Source organism: Leiobunum rupestre, chromosome 9, assembly GCF_980474605.1.
Source record: "Leiobunum rupestre chromosome 9, qqLeiRupe1.1.hap1, whole genome shotgun sequence".
Taxonomy (NCBI): Eukaryota; Metazoa; Arthropoda; class Arachnida; order Opiliones; family Sclerosomatidae; genus Leiobunum; species Leiobunum rupestre.
In genome coordinates this window covers 51,198,091-51,216,466 of record NC_143392.1, presented here as the reverse complement: position 1 = coordinate 51,216,466, position 18,376 = coordinate 51,198,091, and positions in this window count along the sequence as shown.

Sequence of the window (18,376 nt, the reverse complement as noted above, 5' to 3'; positions counted from 1 at the left end):
ACAACCTTGCGCATGCAAGATACTTGAATTTACAAGGCGGAGGGTAAGTTACATTTGTATTTTTATTAAATTTTAATTCCAAGTACAGAGAAGCATACAAGTATAATTATGTCCCACCAGAAGTAAATGTATCGTTATTATTAACCTAGTGTATACCTATAGTAATATTCTAATAAATGTATCGACAACCTGAGCTTTATGGAAGTTCAAACATTTAGTTAAGTAGGGGGTGCAGAACCCATTTATTATCAAAAGCAGTTATCTTGATTTATGAGAACTTTGCTCTCAGCTGTCGAACTGTTATAAATGAAAGACAGACCCGTGAATAACCTTGGCGTATTTACTTCTGGTTGCACGCTTTAAATCTGGTTTTTAAATAGTCTGTTTTAGCCAGTTGCATCCTTTCTTTAATAGACCTGTCACATTAAGAGCAGGACAGTAATAATTATTATACATAATACACAATTTCATTAGCAATGGAAAACATTTGTGATACGGTAATTAAAATAGGTTTTTAAGTTATAACACGTGCTGTTAATTGTGAAGGTTGGTGAATTAATCGTTACTATAGGTATTCCCGCTAAATTGAGCTTAGTATTTCGGGCACATTTGTCACTTTAGTTTTGGCATGGGGCGGCTTCTCAGAGCAAATTGGTTTATTTTGGAAAATAGTGGAGATATGGGGCATTCAATCCTAAAAATAAATAAATTTTTTATAATTTAAATTCAGGGATTATAACTTTACTATCGAAGAAGAACAAAGGAGGAAAAGAAAAAAAATTGCTTGGACCAAGAAACAAAAGTACGAAAACAAAGTAGTAGACGAAGTAGTAGTCATTAAACCACCGAAAATAGAGAAGTAAATGATATTAACACTCTAATAAAGTTGATTACCAATTGGGAATTTGTGTTTTTCAGGGAGACGGTTATAGTGATAAGCTCAGACGATGAAATGGGTGATGAGCTGGAATTGGAGGAATTCATGTCAAAAATGGACGTAGAGGGAATAGGGGCTAAGGGGGAGAAAAATAAGATGGAAAGTGGAAGTGAAGGGAAAAGCAACAAGCTGGCTGCCAAGGAGGGAAACGCCAAAGAAAAGGAAAACAGCGAGGGAATAGACAGTGATGAAAAAGACATTGTGAAACCTTTGGTAGAAGCTGTGCCCACTGGAACATTGTTGTAAAGCGCGTTCATTTGAGTACCTTTGTGTTTTAATGTACATATTTCTGTTTCGTTTTGGAAAATGTTTATTTATTCAACAAGTATATTCAATATTTATATATATATATATTATTAAACGGATATATTATTATTAAACGGATTTTCTAACCATTTTCGTTGTTTATATATATATATATAAACAACGAAAATGGTTAGAAAATCCGTTTAATAAGGGGGAAACACGCTTTTCCCCTTATTAAACGGTTTTTATACCATTTTCGTTGTTTATGTGTAATATTTTAACCCATGGTAGATTTCCAAAGTATTAGATATGTAGGTAGTGCTAGAGTTTTGTCATTTAAGCTAAAATAAACAATATTAAAAGTATGCCTCGATCTTCTAGCATATTAAGTTAGTTTCTTAAACCTAAATGAAACAAGTATTTTATCATCTACATCTCTCTCTCTACCTATATATCTATCTCGCCTTTGGCTCTCTCTTTCTCACGCTTTTTTTTGCATTTGTCTTGTTTTTCCTTTTTACTCGTATTTGTTTTGGGTAGCTAGTCCTCGTATGGAATTGCACAAAAGAGAGTCAGCGAGCAAAGGTTAAGGGGAGAGGCGAGGAGTTTTGACGGACAAGCGAGTCTAATTGCGATCCGTCGAAGAAGGGGTTTCAGAGGGGAAGGGAAAAAAAACAGTGTGAAGATTTTCCACTGCTCACTGGTCCGCGCTACCTCTCCAAGAAGTACTTTCTTCCTCCATGGTTAAGCGCGGGGGCCCCCTGTGGATGCACGTTCCGCAAAATGTGGGGCCTGGGATAGAAGATAATGGAGCATAAACATTCGCCTATCGTTGTAGTGGCTCAATGGGTTACAAAATGGTATTTTAACCTCTGTTTCTGAAGGTTATTTCTAACTAAAGTGGTTAAAGAAAGGTTTGAACATTTGCGAAATCGATAAATAAGATGATGAATGGTGGTTTGACTCTAAACTGTGGGATGTATATTTTAGGCGGATTGATATTACGGTAGGAATTATTTAGTATTTAAAAAATGTCTTCAACGGAGAATATGGAACTAAGCGATGGTAAATTTTTTATTCCTAAAATCATAATTTAATATTACTGTAGCGTAATATTTTTTCTGGAATGTTAGTTTACTAAATCTGAAACCTATTTTACGAATTAGTAACTTCTGGACAAGAGGATGAAGTGGAAAAGATGGAAAAGAATGTCGGTGATGAAGTAATGGCGGAAGTTGGCGAGGTTCGAAAATCGGAAAGAAATGAGGATAAAAAGATAGAAATTGATGATGGAAAAAAGGGCGCAGCGAATGAAATAGCGGAAAGAGGACTAAATATAACCAAGAGAAGAAAAACTAAATTTGGTGAGCTTAAAAAACCACGTGTTATTCTTTTTCTGTTAAATATATTGTTTGTTTCTATTTTACGAACCAAATAAGATTTTAAGCACCTTTAAGATAATTGTAAATAATAAGTTACGGGGTTTCTAATTTCATTAATCTGAAGAAAAATATATTCAATCTTATGAAATATTTTACAACTTTATTAATTAAAAATAAGGTAGTATAATATTAGGCTTTTTTTGTAGCAAGGGCACCATAGCGTAAGATTGATCGGCCTTGGAATTTATAAAATATGTTAAAAAACGTCGGTTTGCAACTTTTCTTTTGCCGCTTTTCCTATCATTTGTTTTTGAAATAGATCTTACCTACCCAGTGGTTTATTTTGTGATTTGCAAACTTTATAATTTCATTAATTTTTTTCTTTTTACAATATATTTTTACTATAATAGGTAAGAAAAAGTGCTTCAAATGCAAAAGCAAAAATCATCTTTATAGATATTGTAACCTGAGGAAGAGAACCGATGCACAAAATAAAAGTCATCCACAGCGTCATTATAACCAGAGAAAAAATTATAACGCTTCAATAAGCATGAAAAATGGCCCAAGGAAATATGAGCCAAATAATAAATCTAAAGAAGGTGTAGTCCTCGCAATGTTAAGTTATTTAAAAAAAATGAGTTATGTAAAATTTTATGTAATTGTTGATTAAAATTGATTAAGATTGAAATTGATTTGGGTCGAATTTCTAATTTTTTTTACAAAAACAGAGCTCTTTAATTAAATCATAAGTGGTATTAGTCTTAAGTACGCAAGACGCACTGTTCTGTGGGAGATGTTCTTCCCCTTTTCGTGACGTCAGAGCGTGAGGTGATGGTGGGGGGGGGGGGGGGGGGTTCGATCCTGCAAAATCTGCGAGAGATTCGAAAAGATAAAATTGTAAATGTTAAGTTTGCTAGTGGCGCCGCTCGTGTGCCAAAAAGAAATTACGCACAAGCTGCGGAGGCTCGGACCTTTGGGACGTGCATCTTTTGTGTAAGAAATTTTGGTGAAAAGAGGTTACAAAACTAACCCCTTCTGGAAGAACCTAGCCGAGCTAAGGGAAACTCGAGAGATATTCGTTTATTTTTATTTTTATTCCGTTTTCTAGTAACCAGGCGTAAGCTTACCGCGACAGTAGTGACCATTCAAATTAGTAGCTGGTTGAGGTAGTACAATTTTAGGGAGAGAGAGAGAGAGTTCGGCATGCGGACACGCATAACCCCATTGACTCCGTTGGAACTTAGTAATACCAATTATGGTTAGATATATTATAAGTGGTTGCACAAATGTTAAAAATTTATTTAAGCTATTAAATTACTTTTTTTTTAATTTAGAGTATAATTTTTCCCAATTTTTTTTTACTTTTTAAAGATATGTAAATTAAATAGTATTTCTTAAAATACTGTAGCTTTAAATTGAAAAAAGAAAACAGAAATATATGTTTTTGGACCCAACAAATTTTATAAATTTTATTTAAGGGTAAAATGAAACGAGTAGGGTCTTCGAGTGGGTCCCAAAACATACAGTGGAAGGCCACCACCCAATCCTCCCATTCCTCCCATTCCTCCTATTCCTCCTGCTCCCCCCATTCCTCCAATTCCTCCCGCACCGCCGTCCCGCCCGCACCGCCCGCGAGTACCGTGGTGGTGAATAGCCAAAGGTAAGGTGAACTAGCAAAGTTATGTTTAACGAAAGAGTGACGCAATACTTAGGTGGTGAACGTACAAAGGCAGAGCGGTGTCGGCAGTGAACAGCCAAAGCTACAGTTGAGTGGTGAACGTGTAAAGGCAGCAGCCTTTTGTGTATTAATGGTTGACGCTCATCCCTTTACCCCCTCGTCGAAAAGAAGGGTTATAATCCTGACTGACAGATCCCGCTTCCGTTGGGTGGTGAACTTGTAACGCTATAGAGAGTGATGCATAAGAAAACGTACAGCCTGTACCCCGCTAAAATGAAAGGTTTATAGAAGGTAGCAGCCTTTCTCTGTATTATTAATTTCCTACCGAAAAGAAGGGTTTTAATCCTGATTGACAGTCCCCACTTTTCGTTGGGTGGAGAACGAGTAAAGATAAGACATCAGAGGTGGTGAACGTGTAAAGCTATAGAGAGTGCCAAAGTGTCCCGAAGAAACCCATTATCCTAACTGGACACCTTAATTTGGAATACGTCACTTTCAGCCAATAGGGAAAAAGAGAGATGCTCCTCAAAAATTGCTCAATATTGTGTTTGGGGTAAACATAAAATTCACCGCCCTCTCGGACACCGTTTAGGTGTACGTCATTTTTAACCAATGAGAATCTTGGTGGCGAACTGGTGGTGAACGCGCAAAGGCGGGGTGAGGGTGAAGTTTTCAAATCTAGAAAGGGTATAAAAAGTCCTGGTACGAGGTGAAAAAGGTATATTCAAGATGTATTCGTGTAGTATCTGTTCAACCGTTTTCTCCCAAAAGGGAAATTTCAACCGTCATATGATATCAGTTCATGGTAATACCAGGTTAAAATGTCCCGTGTGTGATAAGTCATTTTCGAGACGCAACCTTTTAAATCGTCACCAACGTAATTTTAATCACGGGGCGGTCCCCGTTACGGTACTGAATTATCCGCATCCACCGCCGCCGATGACGTTTCTCCAACCCGGACCGTCTTCGAGGACCCAGCCTTCCCCGAGATCCGAAACGTTTTCCCGGCCAGAGCTGTCCCCGATCTCTGAGAGGATTTCACAGCCCGATCTGACACCTCGTATCGTTGCCAACCCATCATTTACTCGTTCAGGCGCACCACATGAATTACCACCACCAAACTCGCCTGTAAAAAGGGTCTCATCACCCGAATCTTTTTCTCGTAAAAGAGTTAAAAATGGTAAGTTTCTTCTAGAAAATGTTATTATTTGTTACATAAAGTTTTTTTTTATATAGATGGTCAAGAAGACAAAGTGATTCATCAATCGGATCCCTTAAACCATCTATTAGACTCTCAAGCCGAAGACGAATGGCTTGGTGAGCATTGGGATAATATTCAAGCCCAACACCAACAACCAACCGCAGTTGGTTCAGCCGTTGTTGACCAGCAAGCCGTCGACGCTCCTAACCCATTCACTAACCCATCCACTAACCTATCTACTAACCAACCCACTAACTCACCCGCTTACCCACCCGTTAACTTACCCATTGCCCTTCCAGTTGGTCAACAACCACCAGTGCTACCAGCTAATCCACCAGCAGTGCTACCAGCTAATCCACCAGCAGTGCTACCAGTTAATCCACAAGCAGTGCTACCAGCTGACCCACCGGCAGTACTACCAGCCATCCATCCACTTCAAATAGAGGAGGTTAATGCGCTTGGTGACGCAATTTTTTCGGTTCGTATAACGGCACCAGATGGCGTAACCGACCCTGTGTTATTTATAAATGAACACCGTGCTAAGGTAGAAACGTATCTTCAAAACAAACTGAGTACCAATAAAGGTATCAAGTGGTATATGGTGGTGCGGGCACGATATACCCGTGAACTTGGCAATACTGGTACGGACGTTGAGGCAATGCCGTATTTCAGGGGTTTTACACACGCGACGCTTTCACCCGAGGTAATCCCCGAACAAATAAACTCTAGTCGAGACAAAATTGCAGACTCTATGAACAATTATGAAGGGTTAGGAAGTGGTTGGGTTTTGGATAGAATTTTGTATTTACAAATAAACATTATACAATACTTACCACTCGTAGGTGGTACATATTTTCAATTACCGCCCGTGATTGAAAATAAACGAGCTACGGTAAATGTGAACCCTGAAGACCCAAGTGACAATAAATGTTTCTTGTGGTCAATTTTAGCACATCTACACCCAACCACTAATAATCCCAGTCGTATTTATAATTATAAGCGTTACGAGAACGAACTCGATTTGTGCGGTATTACGTTCCCCTTCGTACTTGACGCTTATAAACTTAAAAAGTTCGAAGAGGCGAATAACATATCAATTAACATTGGGGTTATTTTCCCCAATACGTGAGTGAAAGGAAAGTACACGAATCAAGAGAAATTGATTTACTTTTGGTGACAAACGGTAAAAATAAACATTACGTCTTGATCCGCCACCTAAGTCGTTTGTTCAGTGGATTCTCCAAACATAATGGCAAGACGTTTTATTGTCGACGGTGTCTAAAAAGGAGTAATTCTGAAGACATTATCAAAGACCATATGCGCGACTGTAATGTTCACCAACCACAGCGTGTGGAGATGCCAACCAAAGAACCAATTTTAAAATTCAAAAATTTTGGTTGGAGTCAAATGGTAAATAATTTAATACTTCTTTTAAATTCGAAATATTTATTTATTTGTTTCATATAGGTTCCTTACACCATTTTCGCCGATTTCGAGTCGATAATGTCAAAAATAGCGACATGTTTGCCAGACGCAACATTGTCATCGACCACGACCCTAGCCGTACATGTCACGTGTGGATTTTCATACGCAATTGTCAGTCCCACTGGTACGTTTGATCACTTGAAATTCTTTAAATTCTTTATCTAATATTTATTTACTATGTAGGAAATCTCGTAAAGCACGAGACCTACAGGGGCCAAGACGGTGCGTTGAAGTTTTTGAATATGCTTTTGGACGAGTCTACGGCTATATCGGAAGCGTTGAAGGAAAACATCCCTATGCAACTTTTCGAAGCTGAAGAAATATCCTACCAAACCGCAACACATTGTTACGTCTGCGAAGAAAAATTCACGAAAACTTCAATTAAAACACGTGACCATGACCATTATACAGGAGCGTATAGGGGCTGTGCGTGTCAGAACTGCAATTTGAAAATGAAGGCGCCAAAATTCATCCCGGTTTTCCTTCATAATCTGAGCAGGTAAATTAATTAACTATATTTTTTAAAGGTATTTTTACTTATGATATAAAGCATTTGTAGATATGACGCCCACCTCATTATGCAACAAATTGCAAAGATCAAAAATAAGAATATAGACTGTATCGCTACCAACAGCGAAACATACATTTCTTTCACCTTGGGTAAACTACGGTTTGTTGACAGCATCCGATTCTTGCCAGCTTCTCTCGAGACCCTCGTCGGAAATTTATCGAAAGGTGGGACTGACAAGTTTCCGCTCTTAAACTCGGTTTTCACGTCGGAAGAGGTTAATTTACTCCTGCGAAAAGGAGTTATCCGTATTCATATATGGATTCGGAAGATCGTTTTAAAGAAACACAACTACCACCTATCGAGTGTTTCTTCAACGATTTAACCGATGAGCCTCTGAGTGAAGCCGACTACGTGCATGCGCGAAACGTCTGGAAAACTTTCAACATCGGAAATTTGGGTATGAACACTATTAAAATAATAAATACGAATAATCTTTAATTGGAACTTTAATTTTTAAAGGACGTTATCGCGATATTTATGTTTTGTCTGACACATTACTTCTGGCAGACGTCTTTCAAAGTTTCCGTCGTATGTGCATGACGTATTACCGACTAGACCCCGCACATTCGTACACAGGCCCGGGTTTCGCGTGGCAGGCGGCCCTATGTATGAATAAGGTGCGTCTTGACCTTTTTCTGGATGAGGACATGCATCTTTTCATAGAAAAAGGGATACGAGGTGGGGTTTCAATGATCAGCCATCGTCTCGCACAGGGTAATAACAAGTACCTGGAAACACACGACCGTTCCAAACCAGATAGTTACATCTGTTATCTCGGTAAGAATAATCAAAATTTTTATAATAAATTTAATTATACAAAAAAAATATTATAATAAATTTAAAAAATATATATATATATATATATATATATATATATATTAAAAATTGTATAATTTTTTTTAATTTTATAAAAAAAATATATATATGAATTTTAAAACACCTCCACTTTTTTTACAAGTTTATAAAACAGTGGAGCCTTGATTCAGCGAGGTTTTCCTTCGTTGAAATCTTCTTACAATTGTTAGTAAATCGGCGTGAGCATTTAAGTTGCAAGACTTAAGGGTTATGGGAAATATACAAATGTTTGAGTACCGATAATACAAATAAAAAGAAGGGTGTTCTTATGGATTATTCTTCTAAGTACCGCGCACATTATCGTTTGAAATATATCGTTGCAATGGTTTGTTAGTTACTTTTTTCTGAGCGAAAGGTATTTCAGCACTTTATGAATTATATAACTAGAATTAATTAACCTTTAAGGACTTGGAAGTTAATCGTGTATTTTTGTTAAAAAATGCATGCCTTTATGCCATTGGTTTAATATGACTACTCGCGTTATTTAATTATGCGAGATATTATCATGATTACTAAATTTAAAATTGGAAAATGTCTTTTTCAATTAAACAGTAAACAATTGTTAACTATGAAAATTGAATTCTCATAAATAACAGAATGTAGCCAACTAATCCACAAATTTGGCGTTCGCGAAATAAATTCACTTATCCAATATGCTATAAAGATTATTTTCGCGGGACACAATTGAAATTATTTTGATTAAGAATCACAAACGTAAAATGTATTTAAACTTAAAAAAGACGTAAATCAAGTTCTTGTTTTAAATAAATCCATAAATTTTAATCGAGAACGCGGCCCGTGTTAAATTATTAAGAATATATCATTAAAGGCAATATTGTTATTATTAAATATATTTTATACAAACAAGATCTTTCGAGACTTAAGTGAGAAATTAAATCACTACTGTTATATTAACTAAAACAAACATTCACGAAAATTGATTGAATTGAAATTAAGATAAATATTTGATATTGAATTGTGTTTAGGCTATTCGCGAGTGATACCCGTCTATACACGAAATGAACATTAAACAACCTTGAAAAATGTGGTTAAAGGACCGAAAATGATTTAAAAATATGACCTCTAATTTACTCGAGATTTACCTCGAATAGAGTAGAAATATAAATATTTAAAACCGGTTTTCGATCTCTCCTTTTACCAGATCTGGAATTGTGGAATACAGATTTCGAATATTAATAGAATTGCTCGCAAACTACATACCATTTGACACCACTCAACCTCAGATAATATCATAACCTTCTTATTTGAAACTTTATGAGATAAAAGGGGTAAGGCAATCACTATCATGTTATATTTGCAAATAAACGGTCAATTTCTTTCCCTAGAAGCTTCGGAATTTTAAACTCTTATACATTTAACTATAGTTAAATGTATAATGTTTCATTTTCCTGTTTCATAAATTTGCTACGCGAACTTCAATTAACTAGATAAATAAAGAATTTAATAAATAAAATAACTTCAAAATATATAAAAATGAACTAAATCCAGTCTTCTTCGGGTTGAAATTTGTTTAAATACTAAAGTTTTTCTAACTGCTCATAGCACCCTCAGCTTTTCCGTAGTGACACAATTTTTAAGGACCATAGAAGGTAAGACACAACTGACAGACGTGTCACTTCACAAATTCTTAATTTCCACATGCCCGGTTTTATTTCCACCATTTAAAATAAGCTCCAAGGAAGTCATCGCCGTCCTACGCATTTAACCCGGCCACCTTCACTTAGCGTGATAAGTCGTTATTCGTGGCGATTACTTGTCTAGCCAATTCCATTAGCCACATCTCTCGCGCCATAAGGGTGCTACAAGCCATATAAAACCACAGAAAAGGATTTTTTTAAATATAAGCTAACTAGGGTGTTCTGTCGTAAATGCAGATCGATTTGTGATAAGAGTACTAACTTTCACGATATGTGGCTAAATATTTTTTACGGAAAAGGTCATTGGCGAAAGCCAAATCAATCTGCGTGGCCCCATCTGTAGAAAATGCATCCTTTAAACCAGGCATTAGTTCTATTCCGTATGGGGAGAAAAGCTCTATAAGTTTCGTATTTCGCACTAAGAAATCCAAATTGAAGTCGCCAAGTATTACTGTTGGGATTTCTCGTTTATAGTTTTGGCGAAGCAATGGGCAAAAATCGTCCAACACCAGTTTCAGACTAGCGGCCGGGGACTTGTACACTAACAATACATCGAGCCTTTCTCCTCCCATAGTGCATTCGAACCAGAGTCTTTCTAAATGGGCCTTAGAATTTCGGGTTTGGTTGGGTAGGAGGGAATATTCTACCTTTTTCGAAAGGTTGGTTGCAAAAACGGACGACCTATGGTAAACCGAAGTTCCGAATGCCACTCTTACAGACTCACGTTTTAACGCAGTACCTCCATAGTAGGCAAATCCAGGAAGCGATATATCATCACCGTCTTTGGTCCACGTCTCAACCAGACAAATTAGATTTGAACCCATTATAACGGCGTCGCTACAGATATCCACAACTTGGGCACCCAAAGATTGAATATTCTGGAAGCAAATGGCTGGTTTCATTTCCAGGAATGGAATTGAAACCGACGCTTCTCTTCGTAGTCTTTCTATTTCCATTTCAACGGGGTCATTTTCTCGTGGCGGGAGAGGCGCCTGAAATGCCGATGTAAGGAACAACCCATTCGCTGATTTCGCTCTGCTACAAGCTACGTACATGAGAGCTCTGGGGAGCCTCCTTTTCTCATTTATGTGAACAACGACTGAAATGTACGTTACACCTTGGCTCTTGTGAATTGTCACCGCCTCTGATATTTTCAATGGGAACTGGGTCCTCGTGATAGAGACATGTTTCTGCCCATGTTTTCGAAAGAAGGATTTCGAAATCTTCTCAATCGGGGTCCAACCGGGGGCTGCCGCCATTTTAACACTTGTAAATAAGTTTCCGTTCTTAAAAGATAGACGTCCAACGGGCAAACCATTTGTAGGTTTTTAAATTAAATTTTCGTAGCGTTTCAATATTGCAGTGTAAATACAATTTTTTTTTCTCTCTTACAGTGCACATGGTACAATTCGTTGCTACAAAGAATTAGGCATGAAAAACTAAAGGAAAATCAGAAATGTCAAAATGAAGATGAAATTGGTGCAAATCGTAAACAGAATTCAAAGAATTCCAGATTAACTGAGTATTCAGAACCACCCACTAAAATCAGTAGAACTTCTAAAGTGGTATTAGTATAAACCTTTATAAGTATTTCTATATTGTAAAAAATTAATTTTTATAGAACAATTTTGGATTGGCAGAAGATCAGGAGAGCATTGAGCAACATATAAAAGCTTTGAACAAGGAATTACAAAAGTCAAATCCCAATACTGCCCTTCTAGAAGAAAAAATGTGTAGAACGGCTTGCTTTAGGCAATCCTTTGCTTTTGAACATCATGTAAATGATGTCCTTGAAAAGTTTCCGTTATTGATTAAGACCAATCAGGTAATTTAAAATTTTTAAATTTAAACGTATTTGAAATAAGGTTTTACATAGTATTATTTAAATATTTTATTGATGGTATGTTTTATTTTTAGTTGATTCATGAGTTGAACAGAGTACAAAATATTCGCCCTTCTGCTGAGAAGGTTGTAGTTAACCATTTTCAGCCTTTGACCAAACGAATTATAGAAATAAGTTCAAGGAAAAAAAATTCTGTTGTTCAACAACATTTAAAATTCTTATTTAGTCAAAAAGAGGTTTCCTCAGATGAAAAATATAGAGGTAATTCTCAATGCCATCAAAACCGCAGATTTCCAGAACTAATAAACATTTTAATTATTTTTAGAATTAGAAATGAAGACATGCCTGCTAATTTTACCAACGCTCTTTGGTGAAAAGTTGACACTTTGGATTACACAAAATGTGAGATTATCCATTGTTTTTTATACCTATAGTCTCACTCCAGTTACTAAAATATTAATAGTGAATTAAGAAAACAACTTCAAATACGTAATAAAAATTTCATTTAAAAAATGGTACAATGTTTAACGACGATCATCAGGTCTTAGTTCTCAAGAAATGTTATTGATGACCTTTGGTTGAAAAAACTTCTGAAGAATTCAGACCTTATTATGCCCCTGAAGAGACGCGAAACTACATGTAGTCATTTAACATTTTACAATGATTTTAAATAAAATTTTTATTACGTAATTATGGCGACACATTAATTACTACAACAAGCCACTATATGGCAACAGAATTTCAAAGAAAGTTTTCCCTTAGTTTCAATACCTTCAAACTATACAGACTGATACTGTTTTATATGACTTAAAATAGATATTGTTTCACTTAAAAGCATCTAAATATAAGTTTGTACGTGTTTAAAATTGTTGAAAATATCGCTATTTTTAGCTTTCAGTCATCTTTGAGATTTTTTTTAAATAACTAACTGGTTAATCAAAACCCAGAACAAGTACTGTAGTTCAAGATCTAAAAAACGGATGAATTTTATCTTTCTTCAAACGCCCGTAAAACTGAATGCTTCATTCACAATGTTTCCCCTTAAAGTGGTTTTCTGAATTAACTCTTTAATTTTATACCTAAATAGCCCAATAATAATTTTCTAATAATAAAGTATTGTTAAATTATTTAGAAGCCTAAAACAAGTACTCCAATTATGGTGTTTTCTGATGAGGACTGGTTGAATACTTGCCCAGAAGTAGAAATCGAAGGGATAAAGTTTGATGTGAGCAGTTTGGAAAATGGCATTATTTCAATGTTTGCAGGTTACTACACTTTTCAGTTAGTTTATCCAAATGGACTTAAACATACATTAGAATATTTTCAAAAATATGTTTTTAAGATAAATCCTACTAAAATTTCGAATACTGTGGCTACAACTGCTACAATGTTATTTGCATGAAATATTTTATATTAAATTGTAACTCGCTATTTAGTACCTGTACCTGTTTTATGAAATTAAAATGGAATATTTATTATAATTAAGGTGTATTTTCTATTAAACATGTTTATTATACGTTTGATTGCTCGAAATTCGAAATTAAAAAGCATTCTACAGCAAATAAAATTGCGTTCTATTGTGTATAGAGTTGTGTTCAACAGCGAACAAAAATGCGTTCTAGAACCAATAAAATTGCGTTCCAATGCATATAAAGATGTGTTCAACTGTGAATAAGGATGCGTTCTGTAGCGAATAAAATTGCGTTCTACAGCGAACAAAATTGATTTAAAAAGCGCACGAAATTGCCTTCTACAATGAACGACATCATATATACATTCGAACGGAGAAAAGAGATATAGAGAACAAAAAAATGTGCTACGTTGAATCTTTGTCGTTCACATTTAAATGAAATACGATTTACAATTGAACGTATAAATTGTTCAACGAAGAACGCTGTTGTTCAATTTTGAACAAATTAAAATCGTTCTTTGTAGAACAAATTATTTTTGTTTAATATAGAACGTATTGGCGTTCTATTCTAGGGACAAAGCTTTGAACGCGAATATGTTCAAGACAGAACGATTTTTATTAACAGTGTAGTGTAGCTTTCAAATTTTAAAGTTTTAATCAAAACCTTCATTCTTTAAACCCGTAAAAATAATAAACATTCTCTCGAATCTAAAAATATTCATAGAAAACAGTTTAGTGAACTTCCTAAGTTCCATAAAGTTCAACTACGTCAAAACAGAATAACATTTGTTGGAAGCCCCATCCAGAAAGCGAGTTATTCGGCAGCGAGATAGCGAGGTTTTGGGCAGCAACCCAGCTGTGATTAACCCAGTAAGATTAACATCACAAAATGTTAAACGGCATGAGTAGAAAATGATGCACTGTAGTTAAAGCTAAAAATTGCAATACCACCATTTTATATGAAATGATTTGGCAATCAATACAGGGTCAAAAAATGTATCTGCTCGTAAATATACGATACCTTTTATCTCTGCAATTTTTTCATTTTATATACATTAAAATTTTCTTGCACATTTCCATTCATGACGAAAAACGTTCTCCCTGAACATGATGTACTATTTCAAACTGTAAGTGTACCGGACATGAAATCCACAAACTTCGTTGCTTTGATAGTTCGTTTCCGTAAGTCAGTGGGTTGAATTCTTCTTTATTTTTCCTTGCGAAGACATACTTCAGCCATGTCATATCTCTGTCGTTCGAAGTGTTGAATTAAAGACGACGTTATTTGCCAACGTCACGACGCGAGGGAAGTGATTATTCGCAAGTCAAGAAGAAGAAACTTTTAACCTACCGAATGGATCTCTTCCTTATAACAAATAGGGGGCGGAATCTTCTTGTCATTCACTTTTTTAATAAGTGAGCGAGCAAATGTAGCTTGTTTGAGTGTAAATTTCGCCTGATATCTTCAAACGAATTTGATGATTTCTGTTAAGCCATTCACCACTAGTTTCTGGATAATTGGCTACTTCTTTCGATAATAACTTATACAGTAACCCTTATTTTATTACTTTGATAATACGATAACAAGTATAAGTACGTAGAACGTAATTTGTATAAAGTTTTTAAATATAACATTTTTACATTAATTTACTAAAAATGAATGAAATATTATTAAAAAACTAGTAACGCCTAGAATCAAGAGCCTTAAATAGAAAAATTTAATTGCACAAAGTAAGGGAACGCACTGGTAAAATTAAGGATGGGTAAGGGGGGAAAGTAAAATCAGCAAAAATGAAGTCTACCTCGTATGGCGAATGCTTGACCACTACCCAATTCAATTTCTATACAATTTTATTTTGTAATTTTGTTTTACATGGGCGATTGGTGGTCGTCCTCACACGGTCTGCCACAATGTTACGGTAGGAATGTTAGAATCAAGGGTCAGTTATAATATAATTAAAATATTTACTTATCACTGCAAAAATATACACAGAAAATAGCAGCGTGTGATGCAGTCGGGTTGACAAACGGCTAACCGTGATTAGCGGAATGGTCACCGTCTGGAGAATTATCTCTCGAGGTAGGGCTGGACTTTTGCAGTCTCAGTCCCGCGAATATTACTTAGACTATCAGGTCGAGCTCAATTGCTAAATTCAGAAGGATATAAGGAAGCCTGTTCACAAGGACCGAGCTTTTCCAACATTTTGACCCTAATTCGGCCTACGCCACGAGCACGCCCTGGTGTTGGTGATAAACCCCGCTTTTTTAGGGATCCAGTGATGTTTGACCATTTGTTGTGGCTCGCTGCTTTTACGGCCATCTTACTTGGCTGTTTATTTTTCCAACTATTTATTCTCTAGCTCGGCAATATGCTCAGCCTAAGCGATTACAAGATCTCGCCACATGTTTTAAATATTTATTTAAGTGCATAGGCTTGGTTAACAAAAAGTCATCCGAAAAAAGTTCGTTTTAAAGACAAATTACAGAATTATAATTTAGTGATCAGAGGCTTGTGAACGGTTTGGATAATTAATTTTCAGTGAAGCGTAACTGTATCCGTGGTTCTGTGGTAGAACGCTCACCTGTCGTGCAAGAGGGCTCGGGTTCGAATCCCAGCAAATTAAAAAATTATACTACACCCAATGACCAAAAGAGGGCGCTTTTGGAAAAACCTTTTCCCTGATTCTAAGAAACTGGGTACGCAGTGATTACCCTTTGCACGGAAAATGCGCAGCCCGTACAGACCCACAGACAGACACGGTGATTGTAATACCCCATCCAGGGTACAAAGTACCCTCGGAGAGGTAAAAACCAATTAATGAAATTCCGTTGATCTAGCAAACTTTTTTATGTTTTATTTGTAATACGAGCTGCGTATTTAGGTCTATTCACATCACTCTTAAAATTCAAAAACGTCACTTATCACGGGAAAATACATTATTCCAACTTAATAATAAAACTTTTTTAAATTAATTTTAAAGAAGATTTGAAATAAGCAGCAATTAATGCGTTGGACCCGGTTGTTATAAGGTGGACTTTGCCTCAGGTAAGTACTTACAATTTGCTTTTATACTGTAATTAGTCAGTCACTAACTATACCCTTGAAATAAGACTCAATGAAGTATTTCTATACTTCTTAAGGGGCTGCACGGGCTTCTCCTTTGCGTTAATATTCAGTGCATGGTTTATTTTATTCGGAAAAGAAAATTTGAATAGCTTTCTTCATCTGAAATTAAAAAATCCATTTCTCATTTTATTTTACAACTGTTTCTTGGGAAAGATAAAAAAAATTTGCCGATTAAACCAAAGTTAATGACTTAGGTCATTTTTTGGCTCATTAAAGACGTTAGATCGTAGATACGTTTTGCGAAACATCATTAATGTTTATTTCCAAAGCGTTAGTTTAATTTCACAAAATCAGCTCTGAAACAAATGGAGAAGCTAAGAACTTAAGGCCCGGGATGGATAGCAGCTGACTAGGGGTGAAGCGCACGGGAAGTCTGATCAGGGCGGCTTTGTTTTCTGTGGGCTATTTTTGCTTACAAAAACCTATTTTGTCAGGAGACAGGAGCAAATTTTACATACCGCCACAAGCGACATAGTTTTCATGTTTGCAAGAGTTTAAATCACTATAGTTCGGTCTTATCCTAGCATCATATATCAGGTCTTTTAACGTAGGTCAAATTCGATAAATTGTCTTCCTGCTGTCAAGATAAGTGGTTGTCGTATTAATTTTGGTTTGCGATAAAATATTCAACTTAATTAAATGATCAGCCATTCCGCATCCTAAGTTGAATTAGGGTCTTAATAATTCTTATTGATTTTCTAATGACGTTACAAGTATTTGTCACCTCCCGTCAGTAGGATTTCTATATGTCATTTTTATTTGAACTTTAATCTTATAAACTCGTACAGCTCGTGTTCCATCAAGCAACATCGGATTCAAACTGAGCAGAGTTATTTTGAGCCAATTTCGAGCGAAATAAAATCTGACCATGTGTTGGAAACGAGTGTAACGGCTAATGCGAGTAGCGACTTTGGTCCGTCCGTGAAAAATTTCACTACATCGACTCGAAAACGAATCCCTAAGGCCAAAAGAAAGACAGAGCTTAAATTCAATAATGAAATCAACAAATATTTTAGAGGTAAACTTAACATGAAATTATACTGTAGCGGAATATTAATATTGTAATTTTCAGAGAAATGAGGTTGCGATGCAACGCTACTTGATGATATTTTAATCTGGTTAAAAAAAACCCTCATCCCTCTGTTATTCCTGGATTTACAGCTGTTGATTTTTTTGACTATCTTGTACAAAAGAAAAATGAAATTGACCATTTAGGCAACAGGAATATGAAAGGTTTCAATAGAGCTATAGCACACGATGATACGAATGATATTAACGGAGATATAGAATACTGCTTCGTACGGATGAATTAGAATGTTAATTCTAAGTGTTCTATACATATTTCAGTTAAAACACACATTGCTGGAGCTTCCTGTCTAAGTACAATTGGAAAAAATTGCGAATTTACTCAAGATTACAAAATGGAAATTACAAAACTATTTTCACCCCATGTAAGAATACATGTCAAAAATATTACATTTATCTTCCCATTTTTTAGCTCTGACATAAGATAACTACTTTGACTCGACTGTAGCGGAACTTTTGTCAAAAGTCAGGTGGTGGTTAAAGAGCTAGTCAATTTTATTCACGAACTAACAACTAGTCAGACATTAAATGATTGATAGAAGAACTGAAAGGTAGGAAGAATCACTAGTTCCTTATTTGTACAAAGAAAAGAAATTTCCAATCTCGCTAGTTAATACTATTTTAAATCCCATGAAAATGAATAGTTAAGTTAACATTAATTTATATTTTTTATAAAAATTGAAATATATTTTCTATTCCAGATATGCAAGGTTACCTTAGGCAATAGTGAAATGAAGAGAGTTAGAGCCAATAGCTCTTAAATGTTAAGTAGAAACCACCTAATGGTAAAAGAAAATGGCTTGACTTTAATGGAAGATCATTCATTTATGTTAGTGGAACTGTTCAATTCGACCAAAAATTAAATTATTACTTTCAAGTGCTATTAGAAAGGCGGG